The sequence below is a fragment of the Photinus pyralis genome, unplaced genomic scaffold (assembly GCF_008802855.1).
Source record: "Photinus pyralis isolate 1611_PpyrPB1 unplaced genomic scaffold, Ppyr1.3 Ppyr1.4_LG10, whole genome shotgun sequence".
Lineage (NCBI taxonomy): Eukaryota > Metazoa > Arthropoda > Insecta > Coleoptera > Lampyridae > Photinus > Photinus pyralis.
This window is the reverse complement of record NW_022170250.1, coordinates 9,258,032-9,279,570: the sequence shown is the minus strand read 5'-3', so window position 1 is coordinate 9,279,570 and position 21,539 is coordinate 9,258,032. Positions and strand designations below refer to the sequence as shown.

Sequence of the window (21,539 nt, the reverse complement as noted above, 5' to 3'; positions counted from 1 at the left end):
TAAGCGTCGATCAGTTTTCTTCTGCATAGAGCAACTTATTACGCGAACGAGGGTTTAAGATTAATAGCCGTTAGCCCTCAGCGGGGAGAAATTGCCCTCCAACCTATTTAACCTGGCATCAGATGGCGAATAACCCCAATAATAGGGGAATGAACAAAAATCTAATTTCAAGGAATATTAATGTAATCGCGTTTAAAGCCAGTTTAAAAGATAGGTAGTTAATGTTGCAGTTTTCCTCCCTGTTCTGAAGCGATGCGCCGAGAAAACCGTTGAGAATCGCTCTGCGCCCTCTACTGGTTTAGGGGTGAAAATGATTTAGAAAATCCAGTTCTAACACAGAGAATCCTGTGTAAATTTTCCGCTTTCCGCAGATTCGTGAAAATAGGAACTTGCACTGTACGGTTTTCTATGCGCATCAGTTTTCAAATTATCTCCCAGACGGTGATATACACTCGATCTCGCTATTTACAGAAGCATTTTGTTTTTGTCTCATTACAACGGCTATTCGGGACGGACTAAATAATATAAAAGTAAATGACAAAGGTTTACCTTTCTGGGGAGAAGAGCGACTGATTTAAAAGGGATTGAATGCACCCACCTATTTTAATTGTACATAAGTTAGGAAACTGAAACTGTTTCCTAAAGGCAAATCTTGTATACGAAATAATTAATTATTTCCCCCAAAATCCAACTGAGTAAATAAATCCAGAGCGATGATGAGTAAACACCCTTTCACCTTTGACAAAATTTCAAACTTAAAAGGTAATTTAACCGTCAGGTTTTCTTTAAATTTTTGTGCAAACAATATATACACGCACTTCTAATTCTTACCAGGACAAATTTAATTTTATAAGGCTTTAAGCTGTTGTAACCAGTCTAGTGCTTCTGGAGAAACGCGGTGAAGTGCTTCAAAACCGGGATTAAATTTAGAATTCGGACATTCCTCAACTGTATGTTGGATGACTTCTTTAGGATCTCCGCATAGGCAGACTGGATTATGTTCCATTTGTGTAGTATGTAATTTTGCATCTTCCATGTCCTGTTCTTATACGATTTAATTTGACCCACATTTTTCCTGGAATATCAAGTCCTGCTACTTCATTGGACGGTTCTTTGATTAAATTTGGATTAAAAATTGTGTGCTGTATCCAAAAAATTTTCCAACGTTCTTTAATGGAATATACATTTGAATGTATGTAGTCTTCTTTCCATAACGGGTTTCGTGATTTTAATCGATAAAAAGGTAAATTATATAGATCTAAATTTATGGGGAAATCAGCGTTATTTTTATATTTGTCCCACAATTTTTTTCGATTTCTATTTTCAATCTAAGTCTAGGTTGCTACGAATTTATTCAGACGGCCTTTTAACACTGTCGTCTAACAAAACGCTAATCCATCTGGACCGTATTCTTACCAGCTAACGGCTAATCTTCGAATCTTGACCTTATTTCGACCAGATCGACTTCCGTGCAAAAATAATCGTTACAAAGTCCCGGTGAAGATTTTTCGGTAGGTCATTGGCGCACATAAGAAATAGCAGAGGTCCGAGTATAGAACCCTGCGGTACACCATTATGTATTGAAATAATAATTTCTATATAAAAAATGAACCCCTGTTTCTTCTGGTCACGCAATAACTTTAGAACGACTTTACCGATTTCATTCATCTTTTTTTTTAAGTTTTCTAATACTGTGTAGAAGGTTCTTACGGCAAGAAAAACTAAGAAAATCGCGCATAAAATTGGAAAATTGGAGAAAACTTATCGACTATTTAAACATCGCGGGTTTGACGGTGCGACGGCAATTGTTTTAACAGCTACATCGATCGGCAATGGGTCGGCATATATCCGTCAAAAAATTAATTTATTCACATCATAGTGTGCTGTCAATTCGATCGGATGGTTTATCCAGATTTCAGTGAGTTTTTTGAGAAGTTTTGAGGTTATTTCACCGCAATTACGCCTTTTATATTAAAAGTTTGATATACCTAATATCCATTTCTGGTAAGTGTTGATAGACTAAACACGTGGTACCTATACATAGTTATACAGAAACACTAAGGGAGTCAATTTCTATTTGCAGTTGAATTTTAGTTTTTTCAAGATACTACTAACCAGACGTGCCAACATGGTACCAACTTAGGTCGCAGAATTCGTAATCCTACAAGTCAAACATATAAACAAGTACTTTAGTCAAACTCACGAGAAAAGCGAAGCGCGAAACGAAGTTAACGGAATCGATATGAACAACGCAACGCAAAGAATGTTGTGTGTCCACATTCAAGGCTTTTAAGATTAAAACTGAAGCCCCGTGATTATGTTGCGCCAGTGGCCAAGTGACATTTGACGCCATTGGTACCGCCACCAGAGCCACTACATTCCTTGGTTTCCGGAAATGGGCCAGATTCTATAAATTTTTTGACTCGCATCCAGAAATACAATATAATTGCTTTCAAATTACGGCATTTGGCGCAACAAAAAAAGGTACCTACGTTGCTAGCTCTGAATCGCCAAAAGCAACTAGAAGTGAGTGCGTTTATTTTTTTATTATTTTGGGCAGAGATGGGGAGATTATGGGGCAAGTGTGTCAAAATCTCTTTTCCGGCTAAACGGTTGAACCGATTTAAACCAAATCTGCTACACGTATTTTAGACATAAAAGGGCAGAATCGCGCATGTACAGGTGGGGTGGGTGGTACCTGTGCTAGCCACAGCAAATTTTTTGTAATTATTTATTCCAGTCCGAATTGAATAGGTATTCGTAGTTAAGAAAGAGGATAGCGTCCGTCGGGTCAGCTAGTAATAATAATAATGGTCATTTATTGAAGGATAACACTGTACATATTAATAAACAGAATTCATGACTATTAAATAGAAAATAAAAAACTAACGTCAGAGCCACCTTCAATAGGGCGAAGTTCAGATTTATGAATAGGAAGTTTCATAATCTGCTCTTCCACTTAACCCTAATACTTAACAATAAAAAAAAATAAAAGAAATTTTAAGTACTATTTTTTTATTTTCATAAATAGTTTTAGTAAGGCGATGTCTGAAAGAGGCAGTCCTAAGTGTTTTTACACATTCAGGCAGTGAGTTATATAGTTTGAAATTATGGATTCTACAGGCCACATTCTATAAGAAAATTTTTTTCCGGGTCGATCTGAGACAATTTTTTTTTGAGGCCTCAAAAAAAGGCAGTGTATATATAACCTTCCCTTTTTGCCAAAAATCGACTGCACCAAAATTTCTCGGGAAAACACTTTTTCTTATTAATTTTGGTGCGTAGAATCCAAAACAATTCGTACTTTTTCGATCAGACTTCTCAATCAAAAGTTATAGACTTAGAAACCAATTTCGAAAGAAAATTCAAAGGGCTGTAACTTTTGAACTAGTAGCCCAATCTTGGAACTGTTTGAAATTATTGATTCTACAGGCCACATTCTATAAGAAAATTTTTTTCCGGGTCGATCTGAGACAATTTTTTTTTCGGGGCTCAAAAAAAGGTAGTGTATAACCTTCCTTTTTTACCAAAAATCGACTACACCAAAATTTCTCGGGAAAACACTTTTTCTTATTAATTTTGGTGCGTAGAATCCAAAACAATTCGTACATTTTCGATCAGACTTCTCAATCAAAAGTTATAGACTAAAAACCAATTTCGAAAGAAAATTCAAAGGGCTGTAACTTTTGAACTAGTAGCCCAATCTTGGAACTGTTTGAAATTATGGACTCTACAGGCCACATTCTATAAGAAAATTTTTTTTCCGGGTCGATCTGAGACAATTTTTTTTTCGGGGCAAAAAAAAGGCAGTGTATAACCTTCCTTTTTTGCCAAAAATTGACAGCACCAAAATTTCTCGGGAAAACACTTTTTCTTATTAATTTTGGGGCTTATAATCCAAAACAATTCGTACTTTTTCGATCAGACTTCTCAATCAAAAGTTATAGACTAGAAACGCATTCAAAAAATACTACATCGGAACTGATTCGGCATTGGGCAGTTCCGCACAGAAAAATCAGGAAAATTCTCTCTTCGCTGACCTACTTCCTACTTTACGAAGATTGAATTACTTTTATTTGTAGATAAAGCAAAAATCTACGTAGGCGTAGATGACGATCACATTACAGGGCCATTTTCACTTTTATCTATAATTCTATAATAGAATTTGAAGTCGGACGTTTATGATTATGTAGATTACTTCTTATGACGTATGTGATGAAATTTTTCTGAAATACTTCTCGTCAATTTTCTTATTTTTATTTAATTTAATTTAATTTAATTTAGTCCATGGTGCTACACACTCTGGATTTTGTTACATGGCAAATTTACCGACTCTATGGTGTTTCTAAGCAAATCGTTGACGAAAACCTCAAAATTAAACCGAATTCTATACCAAGGCGCCACAGCATTGAAATTTCTTTTTTTTTGTAATGATAATTAGGCTACAGAACAAAGCGATACAAGCTTTATATAGGGGGTCGATGGTGTCCGTCTGTCCGTCCGTGAACACGATAGGTAACTGCCAATCGCTTGAGCAGATTTGGTTCAAACTGTGCACAGTTGGCCTATAATATCATGTGAGTAGTTGACTGACTGAATTATACACGCACACAGACGCGCTTTATATCCTAATAATTGTGTCCTTGAATTTAACCTTTGAGCTTTCCCCGGGCACACTTTCCTTGGTCACGATATATGACACCACAAGAAATGGGGTGATTGATCTTTGTTGGCCTTGAAAATGAAATATGACACTTAAAAAATGAGGTTATTGAACTTTGATGACCTTGAAAATGGAATGTGAATGGTCACGTAGGAAAGCCTTTTATTACAAATGTACAACCTTCAACTTGACACTATCGAGTACCATGAAGGTTACCGTCAAGCTTCACCTTGACCTACTTTTCAAGGCCACCGCCAGGTGACCTCTGAATTTCACCTTGACCTACTTTCCAAGGCCACCGCCAGGTGGCGAGTGACCTTGAACTGGTCCAGAACCGGCCCTATATAACTACTCATGTGTAATAAACTTATTAAAAATGGGCCAAATCCAAGCACCCCGTACATGCATGTATTTCTCATGTTCAAAAACATGCACACAATAAATATGAAATTTTTTTTGCCTATTGTACACAATATACGAATTTGAGTTTTCATAAAATAATTGTTACATAAATCAGGGATGCCATTTAAAACGCTATGCCGTCTTGCGATGCAAGTATAGCTAAGATAATGTTCTATAATGGGCATCATCAAACGATATGCAAAAGTTTATTATTAAATGACAAATTGTGGTAGGTCAAGGTAAAGACCATCTTTCGTCAATGGCAGAATAAGCCGCACATTCATTATAATGTCATGTGAGGAGCAAAATGTTGCTGATAAATAAAAGTAGGTATACATTTCTGGGTCGCGTGTCGCCCACTCCACTCTCCACTTATTAAAGCACAGCGAGCTGAGATAACAACATTAACAAGCAGTGTTAGTAATAATTTAGTACACTATTCTTGAATTCAGAGGGAGCGTCGCCATTTGCTTTTCGCAATCTATGTTCAGGGATAGTCTCTCACTGCCACTAATTTATACAGCATGGAACCTCTTTATATTATTTACTCTATGATTTTACCAAATTTTGGTAATTTAACCGTCTTTCTTACTCTACAACTGGGAAAGTTAGGAATAGTGCCGATTTAATTTGAAACAAACTGTATATGCTACCAAGCGAATAGACAACAGAAAACGTCTGTCAATGTGCTAGCACCGAATTATTTTCTCTCCAATATCACTTTAAAGTTAATGGCGGACGTTTGTTAATACACTTTTGTTTGTTGTACTGTCAACAATTTGAAAAATTACTTAAGAATAGCTTGGGCTGCTCAACAGATGTATGATATACTTATGTTTATACGCTGTTTCTAACCTATATAAAGAGAAAATTGGGGTGAAAGATGTTTACTAATCATCATACAAATCTGTAGTTACTCCTCATTCTAAAAGTAATTGTACTGGTCTTCCAAGCTCAAACATTTCTTAGTGCGAATTTTCTAATTTTGCACAAAACAAAAGTGCCAAACACACTTTTCTATTCGTTTCTAAATTTTACGGGGTTCAATGTATAAATTTTCTCGAATGAATCCCAGCAGGACTTTCTTTGTAACGTAAATGGGACTTTTGTTTGAATTTTTATTTTTCTCCTTAGAACCCTTTTTATAGCGAAATGATAAGTAGGCATACATTTAACACCAAGTCTAATACCTCTCAAAATCCCTAAGCCCCCTGTTACTGCTCCTCCGCTATATAAAGATAAATTTCAAATTTCATACTTCATTCAAACGTGCGAGATAAAATTCCATTTCCATTTAAACCAAGGGACTTCGATGAGGGGTGTCGTTACCAATAATACCCCGATCTCCGTTACACGACTTTTATAATAGCGTTCGAAATAAAAGGATTAATTTTAGTCCCCCATTTTAATGAAAATATAATCAAACTATATAAAATTATTTTTACGAAAAACGGCAAAGTTTTTTAATTTTATTAAAAGATAATTAAAATCTCCGACAGAGTTAATCTGCGATGTTTAAACATGTAATTAACGGATGCCTGCATCTGACGCCTTTATTTAGGCCCGCCGACTAATATTGCTATACCCTTTTATTTTACAATTGCATCGCGTGTGATAGTAATACGATTAAAGTATTTTGTACTTAGCGTTTTACTGACAGCGTAATATATACGAAGCGTAAACGCTTTAATAACGGACATTTAAAAATTGTGATGCTCTACTTTATGGGGTGTAAAAAAGTTTACGGCTAACCAATGCCGATGACATGTGAAAATGAGAACATTTGTAGAGCTGTAACTTTTCAACGAAATCGTCGCGAGTTTCTCTGCTTTCCCCAAATTTTTGGCGGCTCCTACCTGAAAACTTGCTATAAAAGGAAAACGATTTCTGATAAAAAAGTGTGTAGCCAAAGTTTATCCTTGAAGGCAATTGTCTGCATGATCGATATTGAAAACTTTTATATGAGATGCGCGTCTCCTGTTAACCGGATGCGAATGTGTTGTCGTGGCGCCACGCGGACCCACCCTTCGCCGTATAATACAACCTCAACAGCTTATCAAACGACGTCATCGAGGAAAGCGACCCCAAGGTTTTGCACTAAAAAATTCACTAGAAAGGGTGCACACACAAAAATTTAATTAGCAGACGCCCTTAAAACAAACCGCCGTTCCTCCTATTTTCTTACCTTTTTAAAAGAAAACGAGTTTCAAACCTTATCTTGACCTAAATTCGAATAAAACCAACAAAGATTCGTGCAAACGCATTATCTTTTACGACTACTATACTGAACGGTAAATAAAAGTAAAGTATCCTTTTGGGAAAATAAGTTACCCCCTATCAATTGTTATAGCTGCGTTAACATTGCATGGATTTTTACGCCCTTGAGAGTTTTCACCCGGGTCTATTAGTGCAATCTGCTTGTCTTGGAAGCTCAAATCAATCGAAGTATTATTATTACTTGAGCGTAACCAAATTTAAAACGGACGCAATAGGTCGAAAGTTTCTAGTCCTGTGAGGACGAAGCGACTACAGAGGAAGCTCGTTATTGAGTTGCTCACTCGAGAATGATTAAGTTAGTAGGAAAGACGTTTGGGTTTCAACTAAAATACCCGTAATCAATCGCCTGCACCCCCTTTCCGCCTTAGAAGTATGGACGTTATGGATGTCGTATACCTCCCGCCTCGTGCTTGCAGTGAGAAGTGGAAAACTTTTACCAGAGAAAACTTCATGGCTCAATTACCCACACGTTACGTAATTTCTGCTTTAGTTAAGGTAAACGTTTTGGAGCATTTGCCAAATTGCCAACAATGAAGAGTAGACTATCTTGAAATCGTTCTAATCAGCCATAACATTATGAAATCCACTTTTAATCTCGCTAGATAGCTGGACCTAGCCCCCCCCCCCTTCCGCCCCTGTGTATCAATTTAATAATTGTACCTATCCAATTTTTTTGATCCGCATCAGTTTTACTTTGATTTGAGGTGCCAACGTACACAATTTCATTTAAATATCTTAACAGATAAAAAATTGGGATTGCGCAAATACAAAAGTTGGGTTGCGCATGCGTAATTTTTTTATCTGCATAGTTACCTGAGGTTTAAGAAATATTTACTAACATAGTAGAGTTCCCTCGCGCTCAAAAGTGATTTAGAAATCCACCCCGTCTTAAATACCTCTAATTGTGAAGAATATGGGTGGAAATTAAATCTGACGGGTATAATTAACCCCATTCTGACAAAAAGATGCCCGGACTTCCATAAAATATAACTGCCATTTGTTTTAGTTCGTCAAACAGGTTGTTTATATTATATTTTTAATTTGCAAATCCAAAAATGTCTACAAAGCAATAACAATAATTACTTTTTGGATGTAAAACGTGACGGTGTTCCTAGCAAAAAAATTAAGTGGCATATGCTTGCTCAATTGTATGATTGTAGTGGAAAAGTGTCTGTTAATACACTTCACATGACACACAAAAAGATGAGCATAGCACAGCGATGAAGACCTCTATAAGTTATTAAATGTATTAGTTATTGAGAAAAATCAAAATAAATCATTTTCAGTAGATTCAGTTCGAGCATGAACAAGAAGATGTCTACTTACGCGAGTTGAAGAGAATAAAAACATTGCTTGACTTGTCGAATCGGTTGAAAAGCGACCACCGCTACTCCGTGCAACGTCATACATTTTTTCTCCTTGTGCCTTTAATTATAAAGATATTTTCAAACTATACCCCTCGTTGGATTTCGTTTTTTTAAAATTCTGATTCGTCTGAGAGCAATGGTCTTATAAACTATATTTTAAAAAGTTACATTTTGCAAAACACTGTTTAAGCTAATGGCTAACGATTGTGTGTGCGTTCTTGCCGGTTGTAGGACAATTCGCACCCGGACATTTCGCATCAAGGAAAATTCGCACCAAAGATATTTCGTACCCGGACATTTCGCTCCCGAACATTTCGCACACGGAAACCATCTGCACTTCCAAAATAAGTGCCCGGTTTAGCTAATCTTACCTTGTCATCGTTGACCCAGGTCTTGGCATTGCATCTTAAACTAAGAGCCGATGGATGGTACTTAAATATTTATGTTGGTTAAACAATAGCCATACAATTTGTAGAGGAATAATTTTTTTAATAGTATTTATGAGGCAAGAATTCATACGTACAATCCTATGTACCTTTTTAAATGGAATGGACCATATCAAAGCAGTAGAGATATTAGGTCACTTTAGTAGCATCCATATCACTCAAAATCTGGAATTTAGTACTTATTTTATTGTAATCTCCGTATTAAACATGAGAACACTTGCTAAAGGTACCATGAATGAAAATTTATTTTAAAAAAAAACAAAAAAAAAGGTAAAAAGACACTCATCCGTGATGTAAATTGTCCATGCACTCATGTTCACAAGTAGACGGATGCTGCTAAACGCTGGTATCGGTCTATCAGCAAAACTGTCACCTGACATTTCTTAAACCTATTTACCCAGTTTTATTGTACCAATTCACAATCAAGGTTTTTTTCATTTGGAAACCTCGCATCGTTGACAGTGCAACCCTTAAAATCTCAAATGATGCATCGTTGGTAAGGTCGCCCATCTCTGAATTCGGATATGTAATTTTTTTGGTTTAGTTGTTTCATTTCCAGCGCATTCGACGTTGCAGGTACAAGATTTCTCTTTTTTATACCACTTGCAACTGCATAATTTTGACGCACGATCGCATTAGCTTCTATTACATAGTGATCGGCTGACATCCTTCCAATGACATAAACAACAGGGCGCCCTCAAGTTACTTTTAAAATATTTCGAAAATATCAAATCTAGAAAATTATAGTCTCACCAAATTCAGAGAAGGAACGCCTTTCCAATGATGTCCTATCTTCCTTGTTGCACAATTACCAATGCTAAGGGTTTTGCTTTAGTACTAGGTATGCCATACAAAAATTAAAAAGGAAGTATATAGGTACTTAATAATTACATTTAAAAGAAAAAATCATCAATATCGACCTGTTCCTAAAACGTTTCAAGATTTTTAAAAGCTTTACTGTTTTGATTATAAACAATCTCTTAAAAAATTGCCAGAATTTTTCCATGTATCTCTGCAAACTATAAAATAAATAACAGTAAGAAAATCAAAAAGAAACTTTTAAGTTCATTCACTACCATAGTTGTAGCAAAGATAACGCAAAAAAATAAGCAGTTAGTGTAATTTTACTCAGTCACCAATAATCAACATATAGCCATATGTGGTCAAAAAAACGTAAAACTGGTTCTAAGAAAACTGGAAACTTACCTTTTCTGAGCACCACCACAACACTACTCCCAGAAATAAAATTTTTTAAAATTAAAAAAAAGTATACACAAAATCAAAACCCGTGCTCAGATAAATTTTAAAATACCACTCTGTCAAACGTTCAAGAATGAAGATACTATACAGGCGTTAAAGTTCTAATTAGTTGTGGTTATACGTACTTAAACCTGATTTTTCGGACCTAATTACTTTTACCGTGTAATTAACCCTATTCATCTTCCAGAAATAATAGAAAGGATGTCATTACGATATTTCTCTTATTGTTTCTCTATGAAGTGCAATTTGTGTTATCGGGATCTGTTCAAATTTACCTTTAATTATAATATTATCTTAATTACTTATCCAAATTTAGTGCCATCTATGAAATGCATTGTTCTATTGTCATTTATACATACTCGTTTTGTCTAAAATAAATTTAATTCATTTCCTTTGTCACCCTTTTCAACTAAAGAAATAAAGAACAATTTTTTATGTGTCTTCATTAAGAAATCTTTATGTAAGGGAGCGTTAAAATTACTTCCTTTTTCTATTTTCATCTTGATCTTATAATGTAAATATTTTTAACTTTAGACTTATCACTTTGTTTGTGTACGGTATTATATGTTGATTCTGTTTTAATATTAAGAGCGTCTCAAAAGTAGGGAATATTACACATAATATTGTAGATATACTATAACTACGTATAACTATTTGGTATTTAATTACTCCACAAAAGACGTTTCAGTTACCTATTCTTATTTTTTCAAAACGAAAACGCAGTAGATAAAAATTATGTGTTCTTAAATTACCGGATTTAACTATATCAGACTCTTCATACAACTTCAAAAAAAAACCAGCGTGATTATATTTAAGAAATGGAAATACTTAAGGATCGCGATGTGTTGAAAATGAAAGACCAAATAACTATTATTTGAAACATTTTTGCGTGAAGTAGATGTTTACCAAGATGTGCACTAGTACATACATTCTGTAAAGGCAATGGTCTAGTAGCCACTTAAAAATATTTAATTTTAATAAGCCAAAGATTTACAGAATTATGCGGGTGTGAATTATTCGGGAGCGAATTTTTCGAGTGCAAATTTTTCGAGTGCGAATTATCCGAGTGCGAATTGTCCGGGCGCGAATTGTCCGCACACGGTTGTTGCCGTATATGCAATGTCAAATGCGCGGAGAAAAATCCTTATATTTTCATTACCATTAGAGCTAACGACAAACAAAACGCACCGTTGTAAAAATAATTAAAAATACTTAGGACCTTTTTGAAAAATTCCATTTTTTCCTTTTTTGGGCCGTTCGGACATCGGTTTCAACAGACGAATTTAGGGGGTTAATTAGTAGGCCAAACACTACAGAAAAACCTCACTAGATGCTTTTTACCTTTAAAAGCTTGACGGAGGAACGAATTGGGCTATCATAAAACTCTACTAACACAGAAAACCGGACATTCACATGAACAAGAATTATAAAAGAAACCCTTTTTTGGAGGTTTGGGCAGTTTTTGGACTGTAAGCCCGTTAGTCTACGTAGCCGAAAAACAATAGCGACATTTCTTATATCCTGAAGAACATGTGTACCAATTGTCAAAGCGATCGGATGTCTCTACACAAAGTTATCGCACACACGGACAGACAGACGGACAGGCGGGCGGACAAACAGGCATCAATACAAAATTATAAAGGATCTTGAGGATCGTTAATAAACCAACGGAGGTAGTGAGACTTATACAAATCGCCTAAATTGTCGGCAACATTGAATTAGTTCAAAATGTAGCATAGATTATCTGAAAGTCTTTTTGTTGCAAATAACTAACAAGTCTTGCATGCTGAATAAAATTTAATTATTTATTTAATTTGACGATTGTTAAATAAACGCAACTTCTAGGTTTCTGTAAGCAATCTTTCAATCTCGCTAATACCGTCGGGCTACCGGAACGAATGAAAAAAGCTTTGCACGCCACTACTGCGGCGGTGATCAATCATAATTTTTTGCTAAGTAGCACCTATTCGTTTATCTAATCAAGTAGGTATGGTTTACGTAAGAATTAATTATTTCGGTAAATAGACGTTTTGATTATTGCGTTTTTGGCGAATTTCGAAGCAAAAGTACACAATAAAGTACAACTAAGATGAGACGCAATGCGATTTATTAGATGACCACTGAAAGGATTACACAAATACGCCGTTCTTTGTGAATACATTTGTCTCCATATGTAACTTAACCGTGAGATAATATTAACGGTACGGTATAGTACATACGTTCCCCATATTTCCACTTAATTATTTAATTAATTAACCAATACCTATATTAGCGCCTGGACTATAAGGGGAATAAATTGGAATGTTTCAAACGCATACCGTCTTAACCGTCAGCCTCTATACCCACTTATTTCACCGTTTCTCCAATAAATAGACACCTTAAAAAATTGGGACATTTAATTACTTCAGTGAAACAAAAATTAATTAATTTCTTTCGTATTCTTAATCCTTCTCTGTCTGAGCTCTCCTAGGAAGTAACAGTACGGAAGGTAGGTCATGACGATACTTTTTTTTGGAATTGGTAAACCTTATTCGTCTCGTCCCAGTCATCATGGCTAGTTTGGTCAGTTCTCGCGGTTTCATCCACGGATCCACTTGTTCAATCGTCTTCAGCAGCGTGCGGATTGGCTCGTCCTTATGGGGGTCGCACACCACTACTGTGATGTCGTCGGCAAAAGTTCTACCCCAGTATCTCATAGTATGCACATCACTCCGGCACTAGATATCAATGTATATTTCTCACGGTTTCTTTGCGTAGTCTTCCACAACCCTCACCAGATAATCCTGCACTTTGAATTCAAGCAGCGCATTCAGAATGGTTCTTCTAAATAATTAAATAAATAAATAAATAAATAAATAAATAAATAAATAAATAAATAAATAAATAAATAAATAAATAAATAAATAAATAAATAAATAAATAAATAAATAAATGAATAAATAAATAAATAAATAAATAAATAAATAAATGAATAAATAAATAAATAAATAAATAAATAAATAAATAAATTTTTATGCAACAGAAGTAAACTAATTGATTTGAAACGTAATCAAACTAACACGAGCAAATTCTTCATTACCATAAGGTATTGGTATCGAAATCGATCTCGTAACTTATCAAAGCAAGTCAACTGTTAACGATAATGTATTCAGGTGTTATTGGCAATACTTGCAGTTAAAACGAGAACAGTAGTCTTCAAGGTAAATAATTTCTATATAGGCAGGCTGACTTGGCTTCCATCAAAATGGCAGTCAGTAATTTTCCAAAGGGTGTGGCGACAAAAAAGAGAGGGAAAGGAAGAAAAAATTACCAGAATTGGCGGAAGAGACTAAAACGGATCGACAATGCAGAAGGTTAATAATAATTGAATTAAATTTGGGTTGTTATAAACGTCAATATTTTTTTCTACACAAACCCTTATTTGAATAATTGTTAAAATTGTATTGTTGCTTCTAACACATCTAGCGAATAACGTAACTCCACGAAAAGGTCCTTCAGACGTGGTTTATGAACTAAAACAGTTGCCATTAATTACGCCAACCAACTTGAAATAATGGAGCCGGAGAAAGGCTAATCACGAAGTATTCCAATTAGCGAGGTTTGATTTTGATGAAAAGACTTTAACAGACCGAACTTGGTGGGACTGTGCAACAAAAAGCGGTATCTGCTTAACGTGTATAGAAATGATAAGGGCAATTTACAGATTGGTGGGATTTTGAAGGTACGTTTTCCACTTTCCAAGGATTATCCACCACAATTTGTTATTTGAAAGTTAGTGTGGCTTCTCGATGGTATAATTAGTCAAGGCGCTTATTTTCCTTATTCATAACAGTTTATAATTAATTGGCAAGCCCAATTATTCGTTATATATTGCTACTAATGAGCACTCTAACGTATACGAGAGTTAATGATTATTTATTGGAGCGCTGCGATGGAATTACGTTCAGTTCGTGTTTAATATTGGAAACTTTCAAGTGGAAAAAATCAAGACTGAAACGTAACATCTGGTACAAAAATCGCGCCACATTACCTAACTTTTAAAATGATAGCTTCAAAAAAGGGCTTGAACTTCTTGCGCTGCAAAAGATTGAACGTGACGACATGTAGATTATTAATGGCTCGGTTTCATACAAAACTTGTACCTAACACTAATCTGACATGTTGACGTATTCGCTTTGCCATTATACGTATGGGGTAGCTTTTAAGAAAACGAACCACGTTAATCTCCACCTCACTTTAGTTTTAAGCTTCAATATAAATAACTTTGGGAAAATTAAAGGGGAAGTAGTATGCGTCACGATAAAGCGACCCCGTGTTGGTTTCTAATCTTTATTTAAATCCGTTCACTTTCTCTAAGGATTTTGCGTGTATAGGATAGGTACCTGATATTTGGTTTTTCATGGCAGCAATTCTAAATGAAAATTTAATTAACGATGGTAATACAAATTCATTTACTCGATGGACTAAATAAAAACATATTAAAGCACTTAATAACGCTTAATAAAACTTTGCTACCCTAATTGGTTATTGAAAATGTGCGTTAGTTATTTCGGAATTAAAATTATTGTACACGATGCGGTGATTTTTTTTCAATGTGAATATTTAAAAGGATTCCAATCAAATAACTTCATATGATATGAGCAAAAGTGAAAAAACATAAAATCTGGATTCAAGTAACGAAATGATCGAAACAAATGACGAGTAAACAACCAAAACAAAATATCTTGGAATCACAAAACATGTCAACGTTATTGCCGATGACCGAAAATACAAAGCAAACCCAGAAGAAAAAGAGAGCCAGGTCGAAAGGACACAGCAAGATATTGGATATAATACAAAATCCTACCTTACCTTCTTTGTATTCATTCTTAGAAAATCAAGTAGTTGTTAGTTAATGGGGTGCTGCCCATTTCCTGAACTGACTTTGATCCCTTAAAAGTACCGCTTGAGTTATGTAACATCTGGGTTGCCACATTCCGACGTATGTTTAAACGTAAGGGTGTGTTTGTAAATATGCATCACTTTATTGTTGGCATTGGCACTGAGCGTAACTTAATTAAACGGTATTAAGTATACTCTGCATTTTATTATTAATCCAATAGGTTATGCGCCCAGAACGTTTGTAATAATTGTTTTAATCCGTACTACTTTATAGTGAAATCAAAGTTTGTAAAGCTAATAGCGGAACAAAGTGTTGTGTTAAGTGATGGAGGAATCTAGAGTAGTTACGAAAAGAAATATCAAACCTTTCAATGGCGAATATTACGCGATTTGGAAATTCCGCATCAAATCGTTGATTGCGGAAGAGGACGCGTTAAAAGTGATAGAGGGTGATCCACCGGAAGTATTACCTCCCCGCTGGAAGCAATTAGAACGAAGAGCGAAAGGTTACATAATCGAATATTTAAGTGATTCAATGCTCGGGTTAGTTACGGAAGGAATTACCGCAAAACAAATCTTGGAGAAATTGGACTCGATATATGAGAGAAAAAGTCTAGCTACACAATTATCAGTGCAGAAGAAATTATTAAGCTTCAAATATAATGAAGAAAAACGATTAATGGATCATTTTCGCGAGTTCGATGAGATGATGGTGGAACTTCACTCAGCTGGAGGCAAATTAGAAGAAATGTCCAAAGTCGCGCATTTACTACTCACCCTTCCACCATGCTACGACCCACTTGTAACCGCCATACAGACATTATCGGAAGAAAATTTAAATCTATCTCTAGTGAAAACAAAGCTGTTGGACTACGAAACTAAATTACAATTAAATAAGTGCGAGACCGGTACAAAAGTTTTACAAGCGGCAAATAAATCACGGCCCCGCAACTTCAAGGGTAAACCGCATTTCTTACAAAAACCTCAATCAACTTTTACTTCGCGCAAGGGCTACCACTACTACAAAAATAAAAATATGCATAATCGATCAAAACCTTCAAATTGTGAACATTGTGGACGAAGAAACCATATTAAAAAGGAGTGCCATTATTACAGGAGGATGATAAGTCAACACAAGGATCACACCGCGCAAACAACGCAAATTCTCCGCGGCAAAAGCCCGCCTTTTGCATTCATGCTTCGATCGAAATCCTTTGAAACCAGCGCAGCGACGAACGGTAACATTACTTTCATTTTGGATTCGGGAGCAACGGATCACATCGTGAATCAGCTTCACTATTTCACCCATTCGGAAGAGCTATCGACGCCGGTAGAAATATCAGTTGCAAAGCAGGATTTGTCAATTAAAGCCACTCATCGCGGTAGTATCGCAATTACTACCAATATGGGCGAAACCGGGATCCTAAAAGATGTTCTCTTCTCCGCCGAAGTACCGTTCAATCTCCTATCAGTACGTCGTATGCAAGTAGCTGGATTGACCACCATATTCGGAGGAAATGGAAGCATCTCCATTAAGGAGGGTGGTAAGACCATTATAAAAGGTGAGGTTGTAAACGGTTTAATTAGTATAAGTCTCTCAATAAATAAATATGGTCACCAACTAAATGTTTCGAAAAAGTTTCAAAATGATTACAAACTTTGGCATGAACGACTAGGGCACATAAGCAAAAATAAATTTTTGAAAATTAAACGTCAGGGTTATAATATTGACTTGAACAATATACGCCCTACTGAAAACTTATGCGAAGCTTGTATATACGGCAAACAAGCACGACTACCTTTTGCTAAAGCCAAAGATAAAACGCATATAAAAAGACCATTATTTATTGTACATACCGATGTATGCGGACCTATTACCCCGCAAACACTCAATAACAAAAATTACTTTTTAACGTTTATTGATTCATTTACTCATTACACAGTAACATATTTACTACGATCCAAATCTGAACTATTCGAATCTTTCAAAGGTTATATAGGAAAAAGTGAGGCGCATTTCAATTTAAAAATCGCAAATTTATATTGCGATAATGGCCGTGAATATCTTTCAAATGAAATGAAGGCTTTTTGCGTAACAAAAGGTATTTCGGATCATTTGACTGTTCCATATACTCCCCAACAAAATTCGGTTGCGGAACGTATGAACAGGACGTTAGTAGAAAAAGCTCGCGCAATGATACACGGCGCAGAGCTAAGTAAATGCTTTTGGGGTGAAGCATGCAACATATTTAACAAATTTAACTCCCACTAAAGAAATAGCCAGTACATTAACACCGTATGTACTGTGGCATAACAAAAAGCCCAGATTTAACCACTTAAAAATATTTGGTTCTACCGTATATGTGCACACTAAAACCAGCAAACCCAAGTTTGATAAAAAATCATTCAAAGGTATTCTGGTAGGTTACGAACCTAGTGGTTATAAAGTGTTTAATGTCGCGAAACTGGTCAATTCATCACAGCACGTGATGTAATGGTTGACGAATTAGAGTTCAAAACATCGAGACCATCCTTAAAGGATCTTGATGAAAATGGCCACGCCGAAATATCACGTGAAGTTATAAAAACTGATAATATTTATAAATCAGTATCTGAAAATGAGAAAAACTCATTAAATAACTTAAGTGATAATACAACAGGCAAAGCTCATGAAACTCTAAATAAACCTGTGGAATTATTTAAACAGGGTGTAGGTACTACTACACATGAAAACGATCAGGTAAGGCGAAGCGATAGGCTTAAAGGCAAACCGCCAATTTCTTATACTGAAAATTACGTTTTAAGTTTTTTTTTTTTAAGGAAAATCGCACGACACTCTCCAACAACCAATCAAAAACTTTATTCGAGCATTATTACCATGGCAACGGAAAGATTTTCCCGGAAATTTTTTCTAGCTGCTAACCCTGCCTAAAATTAATAAGTGGAAATTTTTTTTGACGTTTAGGGATTAAATGTCAAGGTACGTTTTGTGAAACGAAAGGAATCTGTAGGAACCGGTAGGAGTATTTACGTCCCATGTCTCCATCATTCTGGATCATTCTTCTTTAATAAGAGCTGTTGAACTCATTTTTCTTTCAGCAGGATCGGCTTGTAACTTCCGGTGGCATGCGTCCCGCGCGGAACTATAGTTCATTCACCCAACAGAAATAGTTAAGCCACTCCTACAAAATTTGGGCCAATGTAAGCAGCAACCAGTTTTACAACCACAAAATTATAAAAAGCGGAAATTTTGAAAAATCAAATTGAAATGTCACTTGCTCAAGACTAATTATGGCGCTATCTCTCTGAACATAACTCGTGGCAAAGAGTAAAACCTGCAAACTGTTAAATACATGTAAATATGCAACATAAAAACACTGTTTATATTGCGAAAAGTACAAAAAAGTATTATTACAGCAGCACAAAGTTTTGAAATTACAAGTGCACTTGAATATAAACAAAGGTACATAACAATTTAAATCCTGTATCGCTTCACTCGGATTCGGACTCCGTTGATGTCGAGTCATCTCTCACATGAATTACTAATGGCTCCCCTACGATGTCCATTAAAATGTCAATTTGCCACATTTTTTCCTCTTCACTTTGAGCATGGCGAATTGCATTCTTCCAATTTTCAGCAGTAACATGTTCCACTGCTTGTTGAAATAGTGGACGTGTAACACTGCCAAAACTTTACTCAGGGTAGGTGGTTTGAAAGAAATGAAGCAAACGTCGAAGAATACTTTTAGTTCCGGAATCAATATTGTCCAAAATTGCTCGTGGTCGATAATATTTTTTAGGTAAATGAAGTTCGTGTACCTCTGTATACTCCCGAAGAATCTTGTAGACACTCGGAATGCTTACACCTAAATTACACAATAATAAGTAAAAATGAATTACCTGCTGCTTTAGCCGTAAACTCAACTTTATCCGTTTTAGATACCTCCGGGTTGTCTTCCGCATATGCCTTGAAGATATTTAAAATGCCAGTTTTGTCTTCAACTGAAAAGTGCTTGGCAGAACGTTTTTTCGGTGGAGAGAAAGCAGCACCGGCGACATTCATGTTTGCGTACAACTTTTCTTGATCGCGAATAATATAACCCTAAAAACAGGCATGTAAAAATCGTGTATAAAATTTTATAATTACTCACCTGACTATCTTTAGAATACACCGACGAGTCTTTATAAAGACTATTTTGTGTGAATAAAGGAGATTAATGGCAAATTGACGCAAGTAAAGATGTAAAAACGTAAAAACCGGCAGAAACGCAATAGGCAAGATGACAGATGACAGATTACCCAATTCGGCCAATTCGCTTTGCAAGTGTGATTGTGGCTTCAAAAATTACACCAATAACAATGCCGTATTCAAATGTGGCGGTAATTGTTGAGGAGGGGCTTAACTATTTCTGTTGGGTGAACGAACTTTAGCTTCACTGGACTCCAAATCAGTAAAGGGGTCGAATTTGATGTTGAAGTCTTTGTAATACTTTTCTTGCAAGTGTCTGATGAATTCCACATAACTTTCACCACGCCGTCCTTATAAGATTCACCATTCATCTTTCTCATGTTGAAGTCCCAATCTTTCAATATTTCACCCAATTTCTCCTTGGTTGTTGACTCATCCAGCTTGTACTTCTTTTCTTCGCAAAAGCTCGAAAACTACCTCCATACCAAGCATTTAGTCCGCTTCGTATTGGCCGGAATGGTATGGTCTATTGCTTCGTCTATCTTTTGAAATGATTCAGTACCAAAACGTGACATCTCTGAATTTTTCTGATTTAACTACTTTGTTTATACACAGGTTTCCATGGATTTTTTCCAACATCAACTAGATAATTTAAAGCACAAAATAAAATTGGAATCAATACAATATAGAGCTTTGTTGCGGTGTCGTTGCGATTTTCTTACCGAATCTACACTCGTGCATTGATTCTTCCGCGAAATTTTGTATTCGTGCTGTCCAACAACGTAATCGGATTAATACGTTGTTGGACTGCACTCAAAAAAATTTCCGGAAAGAATCAATGCACTTGTGAGATTACTAGTGATTGTTTTATGCTAGCACAAACCCTTAACGTAAAAATTCCCAATACTTCTCAGGAAGTTAATGCAAGCGCAGATAAAGTAAAATGGCAGCAGGCCATTGATGATGAAATAAAGTCGCTTTTAGCAAATAATACGTGGTCACTGGTTCCTATACCTCATGATAAAAATATTGTTGATTGTAAGTGGGTATTTTCAATAAAAAATGACATTTTCGGTAACCCCACGAGGTATAAGACACGATTAGTAGCTCGTGGTTTCTCACAGAAATACTTATCAGATTATAATGAAACTTTTGCACCAGTCGCCCGCAGATTTATTTTGGCTTTTGCGAATCAATATAATTTATTAATTCACCATATGGATGTAAAGACAGCTTTCCTTCACGGCATTTTTAAGGAAGAAATTTATATGCGAGTACCAGAAGGCTTAAATATTGAAAACAGTCAAACAACAGCCTGTAAATTAAATAAGTCAATTTATGGACTAAAACAATCTGCTAGGTGCTGGTTTGAACGCTTTGATCAAGCTCTAAAAAACCATAACTTTGTTAGTTCTTCAGCCGATCGGTATTTATATTTCCTAAACAAAGGCCATGTTCTTTTATACGTAGATTCATGCATCAATTCTCTATGATTGATTTAAACGAAATAAAGCTATTTTTAGGAATCCAAATTGAAAGACGTGATAACGAAATTTCACTACACCAGCAGGCTTATTTAAAAACAGTTCTTGACCATTTTAATATGAATAATTGTAAACCTGTTAGTACACCACTTCCTATAAAACTTAATCACGAAGGCCTAAACAGTGACGAAAAGATAGAGGCTCCTTGTAGAAATTTGTTAGGTTGCCTTATGTACACAATGTTATGTACTCGTCCAGATCTATGTACACCAACAAACCTTTTAAGTAGATATCAAAATAAAAATAATAAAGAACTCTGGCAATGCTTAAAAAGGATTCTACGTTATATCAAAGGTACAATCAATCTCAAGTTAGTTTTTAAAAGAAGTGATACGGATCAATTATTAATTGGTTACGTAGATGCCGATTGGGGTAGCAACGATCTTAATCGTAAAAGTATCACAGGGTATTTGTTTAAAGTTTTTGAAAATTCATTGTTGTGTTAGAATATCAAACGACAGCATTCAGTCGCTGTATCATCCACTGAGGCTGAATACATGGCATTATATG

The 21,539-nt window shown here is 35.6% G+C and overlaps 1 long non-coding RNA gene across 1 annotated transcript; it reads right to left on the bottom strand.

Annotated features, from left to right (window-relative positions):
- Window positions 1-18,606: 18,606 nt before the first annotated feature.
- On the bottom strand, window positions 18,607-19,784 carry LOC116160900. Its single transcript, XR_004143350.1, has 3 exons — window positions 19,448-19,784; window positions 19,197-19,398; window positions 18,607-19,162 (listed from the first exon to the last, which is right to left on the bottom strand). It is a non-coding gene; the product is annotated as an uncharacterized LOC116160900 (long non-coding RNA).
- Between the last annotated feature and the right edge of the window lie 1,755 nt (window positions 19,785-21,539).